The sequence below is a fragment of the Gopherus evgoodei genome, chromosome 9 (genome assembly GCF_007399415.2).
Source record: "Gopherus evgoodei ecotype Sinaloan lineage chromosome 9, rGopEvg1_v1.p, whole genome shotgun sequence".
NCBI lineage: Eukaryota > Metazoa > Chordata > Testudines > Testudinidae > Gopherus > Gopherus evgoodei.
Window position 1 is genome coordinate 1,983,648 of NC_044330.1, and position 23,286 is coordinate 2,006,933.

Sequence of the window (23,286 nt, forward strand, 5' to 3'; positions counted from 1 at the left end):
TTTCAGCAATAGCGAACAGTGCATCTTGTGTTGGTGTGGAGTGACAGGCTCACATGTGCGCACACAAATTGTGAACGGCAGAGAATTTGGATACTGGTGACAAAAAAGGTCACCTAAATGCTGGCCTTTGGGGGTAAGGATTTATGAGCGGCTGAATCCAGGAGGGCTCCACTCATCTTATGTTGCTTGTGCTTCTCATTGTTCATATATTTGGGGATGGGGGGGGTTAAGTGATCTCAGACCAGGAAATAAATGCCCACACAGACACTGCATTACACTAATGACTTCAAGCTTTACACAGGTGTAACTCAGAGGAGAATCAGGCCTTGAGTGTTCAGAGCTAGATGAGCTAGTTAATGTCAAGAGGGAGAAGTGGATCGTTTTGTAGTGATCTGGTGTGGTCCTTTTTCTGGCGCTGGGAAGACTCAGAGGACTGGCTTTCCTGACAGGCCGTGGTGAGAAAGGCCAGTCGCTATCCTACATTTTCTCTCACAACTAATGCTCGTTTTGGCAGCTTTGCTACTTCAAATGCTTTAATGTTTCCTTTCAAATCATAACACAAGCAAATGCGGAGGCACTCTGGGAGACGTCTGTCCCTCCGCTCTGATGGGGCTGTTGTGCCTTTGCAGTACCTAAATCTGGCTGGGATATTTTGTGGGGTTAGTTTTAAAAAAAATTGCTGAAGGACTTGCCTTTACCCCCCCCCCTCCAGTTGACTGACTTTCTCACACTCTGATTCCCATAGTCTGCCAGCTAAGCTTGAGTCACCCTGCCAAGAGCTAGACTTGGCCTATTCAAAGGCTTTTAAAAAAAAAAAAAAGTACACACAGCAATGTTTTTCCTACTACTCCAGTACCTGATCCGCACCTGTACAGAGCTGATCCCACACGTATCACCTGATCTTGTCTTTTCAGAGAGCGTGAGAAAATAAAGTTCAGGAAAGAAGAGACATTGTTTGCGATCTCACGAGTGCAAAAGCTCTGATCCCTGCAGAGACTTGTGTACACAGCCATCACAGCTTAAAAAAAGTGTCATGTTTTAAACTACAGAAAAGTACAAATCTAGATTTTCTTTTTGATCCTTGCTTCAGTGAGAAGTCTTCTGATTTAAAAACAAATGAATCCTTCAGGCTATTAAATTTAATTCCAGATGAGAAATATTTGATATAAGCTTCAATTTGTTAGAGACTTTGACAAATTAATAAAGAAAAGATCAAGACAGTGAACTACAGGTGTAACTGCTAATGATTCTTTTCTTACTACTCCTTATGGAGATGTCCCATATGACAGAATAGTGAGTGATAACCTCAATGTGGATTTTTTTTAACTAGCCTATAGAATTCTATAGTGGGGACAAAATTCTCTATTCTATTTATAAGATTATTTGAAAATTCTGTAGAAAAGATATCACTCTTCAGTTCTATGTATTCAGAGTGCAGTTTCTGTATAACTCAATTGGTTTCGTTATTTTTATGGGATTATCGTATAGGATTTTTTCATAGGGATGAAAAGTAACTTGTTCCATTGGGTTTTAAACAGGGTCTGGGGAGGGGGCATGCACTGGTATAAATGACTTGGTTCAAGACCTTGACCCATCTTGCACTGTGAAATGCCTTATGTGTAATAATTGTGATCACAGATAAGGGGGAGATGGATACGACTTCCCTAGGTAAATGCTCTTCATTTAGTTAGCATATGGGCTGAATGTTTCAATCCAAGCTGATCTGTTGAAGGAATGAATTGAGAGAGTCTGAAGCAGGGATTTTAATGACACTTGAGAAGTGGTGGGACGCAGTGCCTCAGTACAGCCCTGAACCACATGAGATCTTAACATCGAATGTGTCTGCAGGACTGTTTACAGCGCTGCTGGGCGCTGACCCTAATGCAGAAAGGTGAGCTAAAACAGGATGCCACCGGCTGGAAGTGTGGGAGGAAAACCGGAGGTTGCTGTGTCTCTGCTGCAGACCTTTGAGCGAGAAGCTGGGGACCAAATAAATTTCATTCTGGGCAATCTCATTTCTAGAGACCCAAACATGTTCAGGGACTTTGGGTCCTAGGGAATCTAAACAGAATGTGGAAAACAATTGCATTTCAGAGCTAGGCTAATACTAAACAAGATTATGCAGGCTGGGAATGGGTAATTGAAACACTGAGCCTTTCACCTCTCGGTCACTGAGTGAAACCCTACCCAGGTCATGACTGGAAGCTGTTACCCTTCTGCTGGCTGGTATGTGGCCAAGGTGACTGCACTTCTGTTTTAGTGGAGAAGTGTCCACATCACCGCTGTCTCTGGCAATCTGCCCAGATGGCAAGAGCAGGCCCAATGGCAGTCACTCAGCCTAAATTGCGGGGTGTCCTTGTCACAGAGTGTGGGGGAGTCCGGCCCTGCACCCCTCTTCCTGGGACCCACAGTGACTCTCAGCCAGCCAGTAAAACAGAAGGTTTATTGGACAACAGGAACACAGGTTACAGCAGGGCTTGCAGGCACAGTCAGGACCCCTCCACCGAGTCCTTCTGGGCTTTCAGGGGTGCTTGGATCCTAGCTAGGATACCCTGAATTCCGCCCACACAGCCCCAAGCCCCAAACTCAAACTGCTTCCCTCCTGCCACCCCCTTCCTTTCTCCCCTTCCCGGGCAAAGGTGTTGACCTTTCCCCTCCCTTACCTAGCTCAGGTTACAGGCCCTGGCATCGTCCATCCCCTAAAGTCCTCCCCTGCTCTCCCACTCCCCACACAGACGCCCCTACTGCATCACAGTCCTCATTTGCAAATTATTCACAAAGTGCTTTGGTAACTGTGAGTGGATTTGATCTCCACTGCTGTGTACCAAAGAGCAGCAACTGTCAGAGTGTGGCTCTCATCCCCTGGTGGTTTGCTGTCCCTTATACATCGAGGGGATCCCTTAGAAATCACCAGTGAGGCCCTGTGGTGAGACTTAGGGGTAGAGAGATTTTTAAGGCCAAAAGGATGATTGTGGTTATCTAGTGCGACGTGCTGCATAACACGGGCCACAGACCTGCACCCAGTAATTTCTGCAGCAAGCCCATAACGTCTGTTGAGCCAGCGCACAGGGCATTGCTAGAGCCAAGCTCTCCTCATGCTGGTAGTGGTCGGGGTGTGGTCACCATGACAGCCCTTGGGGGGTGTTCTGCAGGAAGGTGCCCAAGGTCTGGATTTGTTGCCTTTTTATTTTCTCTCTCTGATTTATGATGGTTCCCAGGAGGACTCCACTCTTCCGGGGCTGCCGAAATCACCCCGCCCAAAGGGAGAAGGATGGGCTGGAGGGGAAAAGATGGTGGAGGAGAGAGGATGGGGAAGGAAAAAGGCCAAGGACGAGAGCAGGGTGGGGATGAGAGGGGGCAGTGAGGGAGAAAGGGGGTGTGGGAGGTATGTGAGGTGGATGGGGATGCAGGGGGAGGCAGAGGGTTACAGGTGTATGAGAATGTGGGGGGCACAGCGGTGTGTAGGGATGTAATGGAAGTGCAGCAGTGTATGGAGGTGAATGGCATGCAGGGCTGTGGGGGTGAGGGACAGGGATGAGATGGGGGAGGGATGCAGTCAGGGGGATGGAGATGTGGGGGTTGGGATGAGGAGAGATGCAGTCAGGGGGATGGAGATGTGGGGGTTGGGATGAGGAGGGATGCAGTCAGGGGGATGCAGGGCTGGGGGAGGAAGGAGTTGCCCAGCATCCGGGGCTGCTGGGGCCAGTGGTGGACTCAGGAGGACTGTCCCACGCTGGGGGTGGGGGCGATGCTGCCGGGCCCAGCCTGCCTCCGACTCCCCAGGGTGGCTGGGTGCTGGGTTTGTCTCATTTTCCTCTCCACCAGTAGCCCGATTCCCAGCATTCTGAGACGGGGATATGTGCCTCGAACTCCTGGGTGCTGGCCAGGGCCGGCGCTTTCATTTAGGCGGCCTAGGCAATCGCCTAGGGCGCCAGGATTATTGAGGGGCGGCATTTTGCTGGTGTGGGGTAGCAGGCGACTCTGGTGGAGCTGCCGAAGTCATGCCTGCAGAGGGTCCCCTGGTCCACTGCTCCGGTGGAGCTGCCGCAGGCATTCCTGCGGACGGTCCGCTGCTCCTGCGGCTCCGGTGGACTTCCCACAGGCACGGCTGCGGACCAGCAGACCCTCTCCGCAGGCACAGCTGTGGCAGCTCCACCGGAGCCGCGGGACCAGCGTGCGGGGCGGCGAAATGGCCGTGCACCTAGGGCACTAAAAACACTAGCGCTGGTCCTGGTGTTGGCAATGGGGTGAGAGATGCTGCTCGCCATTGGGCACGTGCCACAGCTCAAGCCGAGCCGTGTGAGAAGGCCAGGCAACAGCGGGAGAGGCGCACGCCACGACCCCTCAACAGCCACCTGCAAAGCGCTCGTGAGTCGCACTAATTCACCTCCTGCCCTGCCCTGGCCACTGGGAGCTGCGCCTGTGGGCAGGGGGTGGGGCAGCACCGGACCCCCCGGCTGCCCCTAAACCTAGGAGCTGGACGTGCCAGTGGCTTCCTGGGAGCCACACGGCACAGAGGCTAGCAGGGAGCCTGCCAGCCCTGCTGTGAACTGCCGCCAACCTGACAGTCAACGGCCCGGTCAGTGGTGCTCGTGTTTCCCCTGCGAACCATGATCTTATGGAAGCTGTGGCAGACATGAAGTGGTCAGCAGAGAACCCTGCCACCTGTGAGGGCATGGCGTGGTCCTTACATGTATATTTGTGCCTAGTCTGGTAGATAGGGAAGAGACTTCAGAGCCGGAGCCGAGTAGCACCACAGACGTGAGCAAGAGCAGGAGCTTAAAAGCACTCTGCTGAACCAGCCGTTGTTATCTAATACAGAGGATCGCTGCCTCTCAGCCCCACAGACTGCTCGGTCTTGTGTCTCTGAAGAGTTTGGTAGCCAGAACAGAAACCTGGATGTGAGGGAAAGAAAGATCTCTGTTAAGCTGCTTGATTCAATTCCCATGGGCTGTCTGCAAGCTTCTGGCCTGCTGAAAGCAGGAAATACTGAATGAGAACATACAGTGACATTTACATGGCAAGCGCTAAACGAATCCATCTCTTCAGTTGTGAGCACTACCTGGGGTGCAGAGAAGGGATGTGCCCAGACGTCGCTGTACGTGTAGGAGGGACAGGGGAACTCCTTCCTGACCATCTCACAGAGGTCAGTTTATACCCTGAATTACACCCCTTCAGGGGTCACCCAGGAAATAGGATGACAGCAGGTTTAAAACAAACTAAAGGAGGTATTTCTTCACACAACGCACGGTCAATCCTGTGGAACTCTTTGCCAGAGGATGTTGTGAAGGCTAAAAGTATAACTGGGTTCAAAAAACAACTAGGTAAGTTAATGGAGGATAGGTCCATCAATGGCTGTTAGCCAGGATGAGCAGGCCATAACCTAAGTTCCCTCTAAGCTGCGCAGCTAGAGCCTGCCCCACTAGCTTGAGCCCTCACCCTCCCCCAATCTCAATGCTCTGTCCCAGCCCTGAGCCCCCTCCTCCTCACCCTGAAGCCTTCGTCTGCAGCCCCACCGCAGAGGTTTCACCTTCACGCTGGCAGCCCAGAACCCTCTCTCATACCCCAAACCCCTCATCCCTGGACCCACCCAGACCCTGCATCCCCAGCCAGAATCCTCACCCCCCTGCACACTAAGCCTGACCCTCTGTCCTAGTCCTGGACCCCCGTCCCGCATCTCAAACCCCTTATCCTGGCCCCACTCCAGAGCCCACATCCCCAGCCAGAGTCCTCACCCCACCACACCCCAATTCTATGCTCCGGTCCTGAGCCCCCTCCCACACTCTGAACCCTCAGGCCCACCCCCACCACATATCACCTCAATATTGGTGCACATAACAAATTTCATTCTGCACATGGATATAAAAAATTAGAGGGAACATTGGCCACAACCCAGTGTTCTGGGGGTACCTAAACCTCTGACTGCCAGAAGCTGGGACTGGATGACAGATGTTGCATCACTCAATACTTGCCCTGTTCTGTTCATTCCCTCTGACGCATCTGGCACTGGCCACTGTTCAAAGACAGGATACTGGGCTACATGGACAGTTGGTCTGACTTGGTCTGGCTGTTCTTAGATCATAGCTTTTGCTGGAATAGCTACGACTATTATTAATAGCCATAAAATTATACAATCTTTCTGTAACACAGTCCTCTTGCCTAGTGAGTGCTCCAGTCTAGTCTTCTGCTGATATAGCTGGTTGCAGCTGGCTTGAGGGTGAAGCCTGGTCTGGAAATGCATTAGGAGAGGGCTACTGGCTATTGAACTCAGGTGTTTAGCTAAATATTTCCCTTTCTGAAAGGAAACAAGGCCTGGGAGCTGGGACTAAGGGTAGAACCATGGCCTACTGATTTTTGGGTGCTAAGTATGAAACAGCTTGCAAGTGCCAGGTTTCCAGAACACGCTGAGCACCTGAAACCGGTTTTCAGTTTTGAAGATTTTGGGGCCCTGATCTTTAGATTTGGTTCTTTCAAATGTGCCTGTAATTGATTTTCAAAACTAGGATTTAAACAATTCAGACACAGCAGACCACTTCGGAGCTGCTCTCACTAATCCTCCCAACGTGGTGTGTGAATGTCAGTTCCTCCACTGTGGAAAAGTCTCTCTTCTGTGCTCTACGCAGGAGAAGAAGGAAATTCAGTCATTTTCCTTCCTTCCCGCCGTGGGTGGGACGGTGTCCGTCAGGGAAAGCTGATTTTACTTATTAAAAGCAAAGAAAGCCTTTGTGCCAGCTGGCGCCTCTGGTCCGTGATGACCTCTAGTCCCTGTGCGCAGTTCCAGCCGCTTACCTGTTGCTGTCCTTCGTCCCCTCTCCCTTCTTGGGTTTTTCTCGCCCATTTGTTGCAGCTTGTCTAACACCGGGGCCCAGCCCTGGCAGCACGTTTCACATGGGTGGATGCATGTGCTGGCACACGTTTCATAGACTTGAAAGCCAGAGGAGACCATTAGATCATCTACTCTGACCCTCTGGTATAACACGGGGCCATTACATTTCATCCCATTACCCCTAGATTGAGCCCAATGACTAGGTTAGACTAAAGCATTTCAGCGCTCAGGAGACTAAGCTGTGTGTGCCACAGGCAGAGAACAGGAGAGACCAAGGTGCCACCAATGGCTGAGGCCCCTGCAATGGAGGGAATTGATTAGGTGAGATATGCCCAGATGATGCCAGCAGGTGACCCACGCCCCTGCACTGCAGAGCAAAGCAAGAAACCTTCAAGGGCCTGTCAATCTGAGCGAGGGGTGGGAGGTGGGCAGGGCCGGCTCCAGGCCCCAGCGCGCCAAGCGCGTGCTTGGGGCAGCATGCTATGGGGGGCGCTCTGCCAGTTGCCCAGAGGGCGGCAGGCGGCTCTGGTGGACCTCCCGCAGGTGTCCCTGCGGAGGATCCATGGTCTCGCGGCTCTGTTGGAGCATCGCAGGCACGCCTGCGGGAGGTCATCGGAAGCCGCGGGACCGGCGAGCGGCAGAGCACCCCCCTGCGGCGTGCCGCCGTGCTTGGGGCGGCGAAATGGCTAGAGCCGGCCCTGGAGGTGGGTGGGATTTCTTCCCAGCTCGAGATCTGGAGTTTGCATCTGATCCTGAGCATGGAGCAAGATACACCACCCAGGGTAGTAACAAACTCCAACTGGAGAATCTCTGTGTTGCTCTTTGGGGAAAGGCCCTTCACTTAGTGTGTGCTAGTGCAGTACCAGCAGCGTGAGGTCCCAGTCCTGGTGTGTGCCACCTAGGGACTACCCCCCAGTCCAAATAAAACTCGATTTGCTGTCACGTTTACATTTCCAGGCCATTCATAAAGAGAGGAGAGGGGATTGGTTTTGCTAGTGCATTTTGGCTTTCTATAAAATGTGGCCAGCTGATCAGAGTCATCAATCTTATTATGAACGGTGTCACCAAGGGTAGAGAAATGTGTAAATTGGATGGTGTCATCTCTGTCCTGGAATAACAAGCTAAAGGTGACACCTCTGAGTAAATGCAGACAGAGGCATCTGGAAAAAACTTGTGATTCTTAAAGCAGATCTCCCCATTACAATAAAGCACTCCTGAGGGCATTCTGCGCCAGAACATTACACATTTTGTACACAGTATTTTAAAATTCTGCAAGTTTTATTTGTCAATAAATAAATGCAGAGGCTCCAGCATGGCAGTGGGGAGCACAGGCCACTGGCTGCATGAAGGTGGGAGATCACCCTGCAGACCCCCCACCTCCGGCAGATGGACTCAGTGGTCAGGCTGCACCCAACCCTGATACAGCACAAGGCCTGGCCTGCCCCAGAAACACCCTGGGGCCCTGTCTCTCTGCTCCAGGTGGCACCAGGTGTGGAGCAGGCAGGCTCAACCAGGCAGGAGCCACGTGTGGGGGGGATCCAGGTGTGGGGTGAAAGGGTTATGTATGGGACAATCTGGGTACAGGCAGCTGAGTGTGGGATCTGGGTGAAGGGGGATCTGGATGTACAGAGGCTTTGGGGGGTTCCAGGTGCAGGGGCAATGGGACTCTGTCATGAGTGTGAGGGTCTCAGCGGCAGGGTCTGGGTGCTGGGGGAGTGGGGCTTGGTGGGGGTCTGGGTGCAGCTAATAGGGAGTCAGTGGCATAGGGGTCTGGATGTGGGGGCTCAGGGTGGTGCAGGAGGATGGGGCTTGTCAGCATGGGGGGTTGAGTGCAGGGAGCTCAGTGGGGGGTGTGTGGCTTCAGGGGAGGAGGACCAGCAGCTGGGTGGCTCCAGATGCAGGAGTTGAGGTTTCCGTGGGGTGGGGTTGGGGTATGAAGGGCTAGGGGGGTTCTGGATGTACCTGGTGAGGCTTGGCAAGCATGTCTGGGTATGAGAGGTCCAGATGCATGGGGTGAATGGGGGAGCAGCTCCCTGTACAGTGACCTCTCCCCACACAGCTAAGAAGCGATGAGGGCAGGAAGCAGGGGAGGATGCTGAAGGTGGGAGGTTTCTGGTGGTGGGTCTGACAGTCCCAGACACTCCTTGCATGGGACGAGAAAGTTCTGAGCTCTCCTGCCTCCAGCCCAGCCAGGACTAGTAGATGATCCCGGCTCAGGGTAGGAGCCACTGGATGGGGTGTCCTCAACCCCACAGTGATTTACCTCACCACCAGCTGCTCCAGGTGCATGAAATGATGTACCTGCTCTGCTAGGGAGTGGTACGTGACTGCTCTTGCAGCTTCCATTTGCGTCCCTGTCAGAAAGTCATTTTTCTGGGGGAAAGCCAAGAAACCTGCGGGGGACACGAATTTTGCGCACGCGCAGTGATGCAGAATCCCCCCAGGAGTAAATAAAGATAATTCATGCTCAATGGCTGGAATTCATGCTGGTGTAGAGGGGCCAGCACAAAGAGCCACTAAAAACTCATCATGCACCACGTAAGTCCTGCTGTGTTCAGCCTGGGCATTTGACCAGGATTCTCTTGGTTATATAAGAGAGAGGGAGCTGACAGGGCATTCTCTGTGAGGACCCTGGGGCTCTGGAAATTGTGCCCTCAGGTATCTAAAATAGTCCAAAGTTGATAACCTTCCCGTCAGGCTGCAAAGGACATCTATGTGAGAGGGTGTAGGGAGGAAGCGGAGCAGGTATTTCATAGATGATGAAGGGGAACAATAGAAAGGTGTTTCTGCGGAGTCTGTCTGACTGAGTTCCTATTGAAATGACTGTGTCTAAGCTGCTGGAACTGACCTGTATTATTAATAATGTCTGGGGGGCTAGAGCCTTTATTGTTTTAAATTGAACTAATGGGAGTTCTGCCTTAGCCATGTCAGTCCCAGGATATTAGAGTGACAGGGTGGGTGAGGTTGCATCTTTTATCAGATCAGCTTCTTTTGGTGAAAGAGACACAATTTTGAGCATACGTAAGGCTCCCCAGACCTAAGGAGGAGCTCTGTATAAGCTGAAAGCATCTCTCTTTCACCAGAAGAAGTTGGTCCAATAAAAGATATTACCCCCCACCCCCGCACCGTGTCTGTCTAACTAAATAGAAATAAACTCACAACACAGAGGCTACTAACAGCCACTGCTGGTGCCTACTGGGGCTAGAAGCAAGTCAGGGATCTCAGTGGGAAAAGGCCCTTAACTTATTCCCTGTCCGTTTGTCTCTAGGCCAAATGCATAAGGTGTCGAGCAGGGTTCCAGTTGTGGAGGTAGTTTTGAGATATGGCAGGAGCTACTGGGCGCAGGTCACTGGCTCGTTGCTGTCCACACAGGCCACTGTGCCGCCGCTGGAGGATAGAGTGTAGTCAGGACCAGATGGGCCTGCGTTAGAACTCAAGGGATCCAACAAGGGTATGAATTCTCCAAGCCTTATTTCCAATACTCCCCATGGGCCTATTTGAAAGGAACAGTAAATCATTTCCATCTCTCTCTTCCCAGGCTGATCAGATTTATTTAGTTATTTATTTTAGTAAAATATATAGACTTTTCAAACCTTTCACCAGCCTCGTCACCACCCTTTTTTGGCCTAGAGCTGGACTGCAGCTGCTTCGGTTGTTCACAGCTCAGAGACACCCTCTTTACAAAACATGCATCTGCCTGCTTTGTGATGTAATGGGTGCCATGACCAGTAACTTCACACTCAGATTCCTAAAGCGAAGTGCTACCTTTAGCCACATTTCGGCATGTGGATAAGAGGTCTGAGTCGCAAAGATGCTGAGGCCCTGCCGCTTGCATTGATGTCGCTGGGCACTGTGCAGGCCTAGAGGCCACTTTATTAAGGTGCCTAGGTTTAGGGTAATAAGTTTGAAACTTTTGGCTGGTGGTTTCTGGCACGTTCTTCTCTTCTAATCATCTGTGGGGCTACGTGCTCTCTGAGCTCGTAGGAGATCAACAAGGGAGCAGCCATTCAGTGAAAGTGTTCATAGAAAAGTGCATTTTCATGCTTTGCCTGTATAAAAACATGACAGACCACCTCAGATATTATGCACTGCACTTCTGGGCGCCTGCCTACATTTCTGTCTGATGATCGTCCCAGGGTCTGCTGATAGGGCCAATACACAGGAATTACACCTTGGCAATGTAAGAAACGTGCAAAGGTTTGTAAATCATGATTGTGATGGAACACACCCCTGCATTCACACCCTGAACACTATTGTAATAATCTTTGTACAAAGAATGCCTTGTCAGGTATCACCCTGATCAAATACGTGTGGCACCACTGCATGTGACGTTACAAGTTCCTCTCTGTGGTGGTGTTAGCACATGTTCCAACCCCGCAGCCCTGCCCAAATGCAAATTGGCAAACATGGCTGTCCTAAACAAAGGAATGTGTGCTCTGCTTAATTTGCATGTAAGCAGTAAACAGAGTCATCAAGCAGGACGGGAAGACAAAGGACATTCTAACAGGTGAAAAAAAATCAGGGTTTTCCTTCTGCATAGACTCTGTGGCTCCTGGTTCTCAGCTGGAAATGTTTTCCAAGAGAGGGACTGCTCCTGTAAAAAGGAGGGACAAACACCCCAAGCCACTGCTCTCTCCTTGCCCATTGCAGTCACTGCACCTAAAGTGACAAAGGAAGCATTCGCTGGACTCTGGCAGAGGGGTGCTGACCCAAATAGTCTGGTCAGTACGGCTGCTAAAAGCATATGGTGAGAAAGCTGTGCTTTCAGTCTAACTTAGTTTGGTAAGGTAGGTACTGGTTGTGTTTTATCTTTATTTTTCTTGTAACCATTTCTGACTTTTATGCCTCACAACTTGTACCCTCTAAAAATCTCTTTGCAATTAATAAACTTGTTTAACTTTTATCTAATGTGGTGTGTTCCAGCTGAAGTGTCTCGGTAACTCCATTTGGTGTAACAAGTTGTTTGCATATTATTCCCTTAAAGGAACATTTGTACTGTCCAGGAGAGGGCTGGGCAGTACAGGATATTGTTTCTGGGGGAAACTGGGACTGGGTGTGTGCTGGGGTGAGCCTATGGCAATCTTTAAGGCTGGTAAGAGCCAAGGGCTGGCTGGCTGGCTGCAGCACACACACACATAGCTGGGAGTGACTCCCACGCTGGAGGCTGTTTGTGAGCAGCAAGGCATGGTAAAGGGCACCCCAGGGCACAAGGCAGGGGTAGCACAGCTGCCCTGGTGTGTCCTGATGACTGAGGAGGAAGGGAGTATAAAAGGTGGGCTTATGGCATCTCTCAGAGAACGGTGCAACAAGAATTCACTGCTGTGACTGGCAAATACTTTATAGGAAAACAAATTGTCACTGTCTGTGCAAGGGAACTCTATTTTCCCAGAGATTATTTCTACCAATGGAAGAGCTTGGGGAAGCTGTTATCATGGTTATAAACATCCTCCTCATTTATTATGCTTCATGTTGTTTTATGTTAATTAGTTTAGCTTCTCGGCCCGTGGCTGAGGGGTGAAAACATTATCTAAGTTGTATCTGTACTTGAGAACAGAAGACTTCTGTACCATCTACACTACGGTAAGTAAGGGATGCATGGTGCAGCATGAGATTGCTATAGAAAATAACCTTCCAACACCCAGATGTTGACCTTATTTTCTTGAAGTGGTAAGTAGAAGTACAGTGTTTTGATAAATATACAGTGAATTTATACTTGCCATTTTACCCTGAGAGCATCTTCAGCTTTCTGGGTGAGTTAGTGGTACAGTTAGTTTAACTCATTAATGTTTACGTGTAGATCTTACCCTAATCCGAGGTTTCCCAGAATCAGACATTTAGCATCCCAAGACAGCAATATAATGAGAACCCTGCCCGCTATTACCATAGTTAGTTTATAAAGAATGCATAGGTCTAGAGATTGTAAATTCTTTGGGGTAGGGACCTTGTCTTCATACCTGCTTGTAGGACACCTCTGCATACTGTTGGTGCTACACAGATAACTATTAATAATGCACCAGACATTAGAGATATTATTTTTATTTAACATACAGGCCAAATTCTGCACTGCTTTTATAATTCCCAGTCCCTTTTGGGTCAATCAGTTGCACCAGATTTAAGTCACTAAAGCATGTGAATTATATCTGTCAATAATGTAAATGTGCACACACACGCATGCAGGGAGAACTTTGCTGTTTGTTCATTTGCTTAGTCGAATATTTCTCACAACAATCCTGACTGTCTCCTCTCGCTTCACTACAAAGATGTAAATATTAGAGTTAAGTGGTATCAGATTACATATGAGAGTTTATTTAATGCTGCAACATATATGGGTGTACACAGAGCACACTACGAAGTATCATAAATCGTTACATTTAAACTATGCTTGACATACAAACTCAGTGAGCAACGTACATTTTATGATGCAGTCCCCTTGAATTGTTTTGCCCTTTTCTTTTAGTTCGCTCACTTGCTAATCCCCAGTATCTGACCATCAGAAAGAGACCTCCCAATCATTCGTGTCGCTTAGCAAAGTGCTGCTCCATACCCTTTTGTATTTGCTTGATGTGTGTATGTGCAAACTTGCACATATATGTGCAAGTCCAGAGTTGTGTGTGCACATTGATATTTGTGCTCACACTTGAAAACAGGGTCAGTTTTTTCCATAGTCCTCAGTAAAGCAAAAAAGGTGCAACTGTTTTGCAATTCAGTGTCAGGAACCAGCGTGTAACAGATTCCAGCAATTCAGAATATGATTCCCTCCCCTTATAGGAAGACGCTATATTATAAATAAATTTTTTAAAAAAATCTGTAATTCTTTGACTCAGGTTTTAATTATTCACTGTAATGATTCAATACATGCAACATTTAATTGTTATACATTCCAATAGGCTGGGAGTTTTCAGACAGTAGATTTTTATTTGGTAAGAAAGCTGAGAAAGTGTATAAAAAATTGCACTTATTACTGTATTTATCCAAACCAATTAAAAACAGCCTATAACTGAAATAAGATTTTAAGGGCCCAGTCCAGCTGCCTTTGAAATCAGTCAGTGGCAAAACTCTCACTGATTTCTTTGGGTGCAGGATTGGGCCCAAACATTTGTCAGCTACAGAACCGAGAACGTAAAGGTAAAAACTCCCCAAGGCCTAAATAAGCCAATCAGTAGATCAGCAACGACTTTAGCGCCAATAAGACATCGTAACTGATTCCTTCCCCATGATCAGGTGCCTAATACACAACAGGTAAATAACATAGACTATTGTGCACCCTTTTGAAGAGGGGAAGCCAAATTTAAACTCTTGTAGTGAAATCCTGGCCCCACTAAAGTTAACGACAAAACTCCTATTAACTTCAGTGGGGCTAAGACTTCTCCCTTTGCGCTCGCACTCCCTCTAGCTAAGGCTGAAATGCACCGTATTCTGGCAGGAGTACAGAGCAGTACAGGAAGTGAAATTCACGTCTCCTCCTGGGGCTGGCAGCTCTCATGCTGTTCCTGTTCCAGCCTGCAGACTGAAATAGCTCCCACAGCCCCTTGGCATCAGTTGTGTGGGCAGCTGGGGGCCACATGACCTCCGTAAATGTCATCGTTCAGCACGCAGGTCTTCCTGCTCTGTAGTCTACTGGCATTCCTCCTGCACAACCTCCATGCAGGGCTGAGGGTGTGGAGACCCTTGCATTGGCCTTCCACATTGCAGGGGACTTTCACCCTGTCTAAATCAATTCAGGCCACTGTTGTCTATCAACTGTGCCACTGCCCAGTGCCAGTATAGCAGGCACCTGCTCTTCGGTTGTTACTGCAGGAATAATCTTGGGCTGCTCCTGTCCTTTCATAGGCTCATATCTTTATTGGAGGCTGTTAAAGCCAAACCTCCAAACAGCAATAATGTGACTACAAAGCATTTATAGGGGAAAGTACGTGGGAATAAGGGAGATACGGAGATCCCAACCAATTCTAGTGCAATCAAAGTCTGATGTGTCTCTAAAGTGCACAAGTCAGATTTAAATGTACACATGGGACGTGAGCCAGCATATTGAAACGGCAGAGAGCAAACTCTACCGTGCCATGCCATTGCCTTTTGAAATCTCCATTGAAAGCATCCTGCAGGAAAAAGCTTTATTCAAGTAGCTGATAAAGAGGAGAGAATAAATCCAGCGGAGTTACACCAGTAGAGAATTTGGCCCATCACACATCTTACAGTAATGTTCCTGGTGCATTTTGGTCTGTTGTTGTAGAATACTATAGTATTATTTTCAATGGTGGGGAAGAGTTTTCTTTCACTTATTGCAACAACCCCTGAGTGTAACGGGATTGCACTGGTGTAAACAAGAGGAGAGTTTGGTAAATGCTTTCCACAAAGGTTTGCTGTGACCTTAGCCACTGGAGTCACTGGATATTGACTCCTGCCATGTGATGGGTGCAACATCACCCTCCACAGCTCTCCTGTGTGTCAGACCTCACTGCATGCACCAAAGCAGAATAAAACAGAAAATATCAGATGTGCTTATTTTCCAACCTCTGGTAAAACAGTCTTTTCACATGACAGAGAATTGCTGCCAGTACCCTGCTTGTCACGCCCCAGAAGAGGATTAACAATGGTAAAAAAGCCCACCCTGTTTGCATTAAATACATATGGAGTTTGTAAACACCTTTTCAGTAAAGTTTATGACACCTGTGACTTTTACAGTGCAAGAATTGGCAGTAAATAGATCATATATGACGCTATCCACACCCACAGCGCATGGTTGGTTTTAAAAATGAGCTAGAGAGGGACCTGTGGAAACTATGCAGGACAACATGGGCAGAGCCCTGTGTGGATCCAAAATTTGTATCTGTATCCGATCTGTGATCCGCAAACATGGTCCACGGATATCCACAAATTTTCAGGGCTCTAGACATAGAGAATCCTGCCAAAATATATCCCCAAGCATTCGCTTCTATAAAGATGCCAGTTCATTCTGACAGCATTTCCCACCCCCCCGCCCATTTTATACAACTTCCATGAACATTTGCAAGAATATTCATGAGGAGCAAAAGGCTCACTGCTTAGCTAGGCTCAGGCCAGCTTGCAATCCTTCAGATGGCTCCTCCCCCTGTACATCATTTGTGAATGGCTGACAACGTGTTGCATTTATCATAGACCAGGGTACGGTTTTTAAGTTTCACCCATCCAATCAGGGAGAAGAGGCAATACCATGTGATAGAGGTGACCTATCACACCCTCCAAAGAATAGAGTCAAGGTAAAATAGTGTGTAAACAACTCCGAGGCTGAAAAACGCTGACATAAAATGTTCAAACCACTTAGAACAACGAAGCCATTGTAAAAATGTGAGTTCGTTGGTGCCTAATTTATGAATGGGAAACAAAAATACTGACATTTATGAAATTACTGGCTATGAATAACCCAGCAGATCTGAAGTGTGTGATTTAGGGCTTGGTTTGCAGAACTTTGAAATGAAATGAAATGTTCATCACCAAGGCACATGCCTGAGACATGAAAGGTACAAAATATGGCACTGAAAGGCTGAGTGCTGCTGGGATGCCCAGGAGCCACCTGCATGCATCCGAGCTCAGCGTTTGACTTGGTTTTACAATTTGTTCCCAAAGGATTCAGCAAGAACATGCAGCTGGAGCCCGTCTCCCCATCTGTGATTTCCTAGGCCCGGTTCTAGCGTTTCTGAACTTCCCTGGGAGCAGGAGGAAACTGCTTGTCACCGTCCGTGTTGCAGTCACTGCAGGAGCATCAAGGCTCTGCATCCACTGCTTGGTGCGCGCCGGCGGGGTGTAGGACACAAGGCACAAATAGCTCAATAGGTTTCCTAGTCAATGCCACAGCGGCTTCGCAGCTTGCCGCCAGCAGCGTTCCCAGAGAAGAGTTAGTGGAGATGAGCCTGAGCTGCGTGGGGCGCGATCGCACACTTAGAGATAGAGGCTGCTATATAGTTCAGATCCGGATCTGGATCTGGGCCTTGCCTAAGTCTGGGAGCATGGATCCAGCATGCTGCTTTGACCCCATCTCTAGACATTTGTAATAACAGGTGTGGGGAGGGGAGCGAAAGGAAAGCAGCGCCCTCCTTGGAATATTCCCTACAATCCCCCCAGACAAACAGGCTTTAAGGACAAAAAGATGTGTTGGATTTTCCACATAGGTTATGATTTAAGGTTTACCCTTTATTAATTCAGAGGGGGAAATAATGCTGGCAAAATATTATCAAATACTTTAAATTAATGATTAATTCTCGATGGAGTGATAGTGTTTGATGTGGTCTGTGTTGGTTTAAGCAGGAGAAGGGTGAGTCACTCTGGAGGAATTTATGAAACACAAGTATTTGCTTATGGACAATAAATGTGGGGGTAGATACAGGGGGTGGAGTGCTCAACTTCTTGATAGCAACTTGAGAAAACTTTTGACCTTCTCACATCTTAAATCACAGGGGGCCTCCTGCCCCAGGCAGAGCTCTCATTGACATCAAGAGGTGCAGCATGTAAGTGTTACGTCCAAAGCTCCTGGCAGGACCAGGTGGCTCAGGTACTGGGGTTGGGTGTACTGTGCAGCCTCTCACCCTTAGGTCACCATCCCAAGTCCAGCCCAGATTGGAGGCTTTACCATCTGCTGTCTCTCTGTGTGAACTCCATTTGTTGGTCTCAGTTCAGTTCCTGGTGCACAAAGATCCACATCACAGAAACCAGAGTGTTTGTATGTCGCCCTTGGTTTGGAGGTCTCAGCACAGCGACCAGAGAGCAAACGGCTTGTGGGGACCCAACAACACACCCAGCTCTTTAGGTGAACGGTGAAGTGCATCTCAGGGACTGTGTGGGGAAGCTGACACTGCTACCGTACTGCCACTTTCCTGTGGGCACAGAGCCGGGGTCAGATTCTGCCCTACGTTAGGGTTGGTTTGTGTCCTTCTGATGGAGCTGGTGGGGCTGCATCCCTTGGCTCTGTGCTGATTGCATCATTGGATGGTTATCCGTCAGGCAACAGTCCCTTTTAACTGGCAAAGGATTATCACTTGCATCCATTTTACAGATGGAAAGGATGAGGTCCTGAAAGGGACTTGCCTGAACTCAAAGTGAGTCATCAGCAGAGCCAGGAATAGAACCCAGGAGTCCTGATGCTTAGTCCTGTGGCCTAACTAAGAAATCACAGTCCTTCAACAAGCACTATGTAAATCAAGCTTTTGAATCAGTTTACATAATCTGTGTACACAATGTAATCTGTCGGTTTACTTATTGTAAATGTAATCATATAAACTTAACATGGAAACGTTGGGATTTACACAGCTTCTCTGGCTGGGGAAGCAGAGATTTACACTGTGTTGTAGGGATATGCCCTTACTCTGTGGCTTGGAAAACACAGTCCTACTCCAGGGCTGTGTATAAATTAGCAGCGAGTGCTGATAATAGAATCATCTATGTATGGCTGGTCTGAACCCATTACGCTTTTGTTTTCCCAGCATAATCCTGATTTGGCTGAGAGGGGAGTCAGCTCACTGCAGTCTTTGCCTGGCTCCCACATTTGACTCCATCTGATCTTGAGTCTCTTGGGCACAGATTAACAAGAGCATTTAAGAGAGAGTACCCACTGTTCCCATTGACTTTAGTAGGAGCCAGAGGTGCCTGGCACCTCTTCAAAGTGGGTCATTACTGAGGGCCTCAATATGGATAGAGGTGCCCAATGTCATTTGTCCAGGTTTGAAAATGTTGGCCTTAATCTCTGTACCTCAGTTCCTCAAGCTGTGAAATGGGAAAATAATGTTTATTCTCTCGTGTTGCAGGGATGTGTGAGTGGTAACAATGGCATCAGTTAAATGACACTGTGACAACTCCAGGTGAGCAGGGTGGTCACGTGATAGCACCTTTTAGCTATTATCAGCCCAAGCTGCCTTCATTCCAGCAACCTAGAGCTGAAGGGCTTCATTTCCAGCCTCCATGAGCACCTACTCCTCCAAGACAGCTGTTTTCATTGTACTGGGCAAGGAAGGAAGCTGTGGCTTTACATAGCCTCTTGCTTGGGTCACTTGTGGGATAGGTCTGTTTTTGTGCGTTTACAGAGCTGGAGGCGGGTGACAGACCAAACCACACATGGACAACTCTGCAATTTCTAGATCAGCTCCAGGAGTGGAGCTGGGTAAAAAATAGGAGGGTTTTTTAAAAGAAAGAGTTTTTCTTGTTTTCCTTTTTGGGTGAAAATCAAAACTCTGTTAAAATTAAAAGAAAATTTAAACCAGCTTTGTAATTAGTCAAAAGAATGGGGGGAACATTTATGGAATTTCCCCAATTATTTTTCTCTGAAATTTGGAAATGCAAAAAAAAATTTCAACCGTCTCCATCCTGGCAGAGTGATCCTGGTCCAGCCCAGCTGTTGGGGTCAGCTGAGCACCCAGCAGGAAACCTCAAAGATTCCCCAGCAACCTGAGCGAGTGCTCTCTGCAGCCAGTCAGCTCTCACATCCTGCATGGAGCAAAGCACTCAACAGATGGGAGGAGCGAGGCAGAGCTGCAGAGGGACTGGGAGGAAGGGGTAGCAATGAATTAACATGGCGGTGATGTGCAGGATTAAAGCTAACCCACAACGGAAGGCAGCTTTATCAGTCCTGTGTGCTCCTTGTTACACCTGACAGACATCAGGTGCACACCTGAGAGAGATCTTGCTATTTACCTTCCCATGGGAATTTAATTCAGCGAGGGTGACCCCTGAACTTTGCTGGGCTACTGCCAGCAACATGAACACTTTTTCCCCCGCACACGACACTGGCATGATGTCGCTTTTATTGAGACAAGATTAGACCTTTTTTTTTTTTTTTTTTTAAGGGAAAAGCCTGGCTCAATGGTCACCTGCTCTTTTTGTGTTGCTTATAGGTTGCAGAGCTGCCAATTTCAGTTTACTCTGGGATTTAATCACTATGAAAAGAGTTTGGGGTTGTTTTTTTTTAAGATGAACAAAAGTCAAATTCTGCTGCTGGCAGTGGCTGCTGATCTAGTCTCATAGCGAGTGTAGCCAGGAGCCGGGGGTGAGAGTGAGCAGGGGAAATTCCTTAACTGTGTGGTTTGATCCTGCTACAAGAGCCATGACGGCAGCCCTGTCCCTTTACAGGGGCTCACTGTGGGTGCAGAGACCTCCCCAGGTAATTGTCGTTGTGAGATTGTTTCCCAAAGTGTATGGCAGAAGGAAGCCCCATTGCTCAAACAGCTCAAAACTGGACTAGGCCAGACCCCTGGACTGCAGTGCAGGGAACAATCCTTTGGAGGCCATATCTGGCCCTCCCTGGGCTGGCTCAGCAGCAGGATCTTTGTGGGACACAGGCGTCACAGATTTCAGGTAGGCATGTTACAGGTGCACATGGGTGGTTGTAGCTTCAGTGGGGGATGGTTTCTCTTCTGGAGAGCCAAGTACTTATGCAGCCTCATTACCGGCCTTTGTTCTTGGGGCAGGAACTCTCCTTGTGTATCTCCCGTAGCGCTGAGCCTACGGACACCATGTAATACTGGTCCTGCTCCTTTCGTGCCATCGGCTACAGCCCCTTTCTCCAGTCGCAGATGGGATTCTTTCTTTACTCTCATCAGATGTCTACATTTTAGCAAGGCCTCCCTCTCAGCAATCACCCTCGCAGTGCCGTAGCAGGAACATGCAGGTTCGCCCACGTCTGGCTATTAAATAACAAACCGCCTATCAAAAGGGCTGGCTAACCTAAGCAAAGAAGCTGGTGGTATCTGCTAAAGGGAATGACCTCATACCTGTGGCCGTTCTCATGGTATCGGCTTGCACCTCCTGTCAGCGAGGCTTTCATCACAAAACTGACTGACATCATCCTTTTCCAAACACCTAAACTGTTCATTGTCCTGGTGCTTCTAACACTTGTCAGCGACAGCAGCTTATGGTTTCAATTAACCTCCAGGCAGTTTGGGGACTATCTAATTGCACAAGAGAGAGAAAGGGAGAGGGGCAAAATTCCTTTCTCAGCAACAAGAATGGAGCACGGGGATGAAGAACTCTTTAAAAGGGGGACAGATTCTTTTCTTTTCTTTTCTTTTTCTTTTTTCTTTCACTGTGGTGCAGACATTGACCAGCTGATTTTTCACCACCAAAGCTTTGCTGAAGGGGATTCTGTGCTGCTGGTTCGTTTTTTCCTAATGTTGGTAGATTGTAAAGTGACCAGCCTCTGAGGAAAGGGGAAAATCAACTCTGTCTTAGGCCCTCATGCTGGAATAAATTTCAGCGTCTCTGAGAGAGAACAGCTTTGCTTTATAGTTTGTTTTTTAGTGGAAATGTCAGAGGATTCTCTTTACAAATGTTTTTGTTTTGATACTCTATGGAAAACATGTCACTGTGACTGGCAGCACTGGGCACCTGGGGTCTGGAGCCCACAATCGTTTGCAGAACTTACCGAAGTGCAAAAAGGGTCAGATTCACGTAGCAGTATCGTACCTGTGCTGCTGCCTTACATGTAGCACTACCTTACCCCCTTGATTACCCGCCATTGGAGTCGGTAGGGTTACTTGTAGAGTAAGGGACTCTCCGAGGTGACTGATCTGCCTAGCCCCACACTGAGGTAAGATATGTGCTTCCCTCCACGTGCCTACTGCTGTAGGTGGCCCTTGATGCCAGCCCGAGCATGGGAAGCAGAGAGCGGGTCACGTCGGCTTGAGATTGCTGGACTGGAAAATCCAAGGCCCTGCCAAGTCGACTTCATGGGACTGCCCTGTGAGGAAACACACTCTCTGGTTTACAGCAGGGCAATCCCCTGGAAAGCTTCCCCACAACACAGTGCCCTGAAAGCAGGAGGGCAAGGCCTGGTATATTTCCTGATCATCAGCCAGGGGTCCAAGGACTCCTGTCCCTGAGAGCAATCATAATCCTCAAACCAGCTCTGCCGTTCACTGCTGAGTAACTTGCCATCACGTGCTCAGGGATAAGGCTATGCTTTAGTCACAGGTGTGTTTAGTTAAAGTCATGGACAGGTCACAGGCAATCAACAAAAATTCACGGCCTGTGACCTGTCCATGACTTGTACTTTATACCATTCTGGGGGGTGCCGCGCGCACAGCTGCCGCTCTGGAGGGGAGGCTCCGGGGCACCTGCTGGTACTGGGAGGGGGTGCTCCAGGGTGCCTACTGCTGCTGGCAGGGGGCGGCCTGGGACTGCAGCCCCTGCTGGGGGTGGGGGCGGTGCGGCTGGCTGCTTGTGCAGCCCTAGGGTCCATCACACCTGCCGGCTGTAGAAGTCATGGAGGTCCTGGCAACTCACAGAATCCATGACCTCTGTGACAGACTCGCAACCTTAATGACTCATGAATGAACGTCAGAATCCACAAACAGGGCCAGTTACAAACTGCATGTTTATAACTAGGAATTCATCACACTGGCCTCTTTCTACATGAAGTCTGAATCTTGTGACTGTAAGAAGTTAATTCTGGTAACTTGTCCCAATTGAGAATCAGCTATAAACGTCATGTTGTGCCTGTGAAACAGCTGTCATGTTTCACCCCAGAAATGGCCCCTGTTCACCTGTGGAGTGAACCCTACAGTTTGTCAAGCCCCATGGTTTCCTCCGGCATGAAAGCAGCTAATTCAGCTCATAATTATTCAGCTGCCTGCAGCTCCTGGGCTCCGTGCTCGGGGCCCTATGCAATGACTGCTATTGCGCTGGAGAATCTCCAAGGTGCATGGACCAAGAGTCACTCCCCCTCCTTTCCCCTCCCCTGCCAGCCTCCTCTGAGACACTTGGCAGCAGTCGGGCCGTTGCTAATACTGGTTTAATATTTGACGTTACATGAGCAATGTGCAGGAGAATTGGCAGCAATGGGCAGTGCCGGCGTTAGAAAGTTTGGAGCCCAATTCGAACACTTTTGATGGGTCCCCAGCAGGGATGACTTAAAAAAAAAACACAAGTAAAAAAAACATGGGGCTTGTACTCACCGGGTGGTGCTCCAAGTCTTTGGTGGCACTTTTGGCAGCGGGTCCTTCACTCGCTCCAGGTCTTCAGTGGCACTGAAGGACTCGCCGCCGAAGTGCCGCTGAAGACCCGGAGCGCCACCAGGTGAGTAAAAATTAAAAAGGCGCCTCAAGCCAGGGAAGGGATTCTCACTGGGCGCGGGGCCCTCTTAGGTGTGGGGCCCAATTCAGAGGAATTGGTGGAATAGGTCTAAAGCCGGCCCTGGCGGTGGTGCACCCAGTAGCCTCACACTGGGGACACACCTCTCCATGTAGCACCACTGGCCTATCCTCCCGGGGTCGCACTGCTACCGTTGTTAGACGTCAGCCTTACTGCAACACATCCCCTGTTCACCCTGGCTATGGCACAAAAATCTTTCTGGGGGCAGTGGGGAGAAGAACAGCGGCTTATTGGTTTGCAGAAGTTGAATGTGGGGTCTGGATGAGCCATTTGGAGAGGGTGGGGAGCTGGCTGAGGTGTTTGGGGGGGCTTGGATGAGCCATTTGCAGGCACTGCAGGGGTGGCTGAGC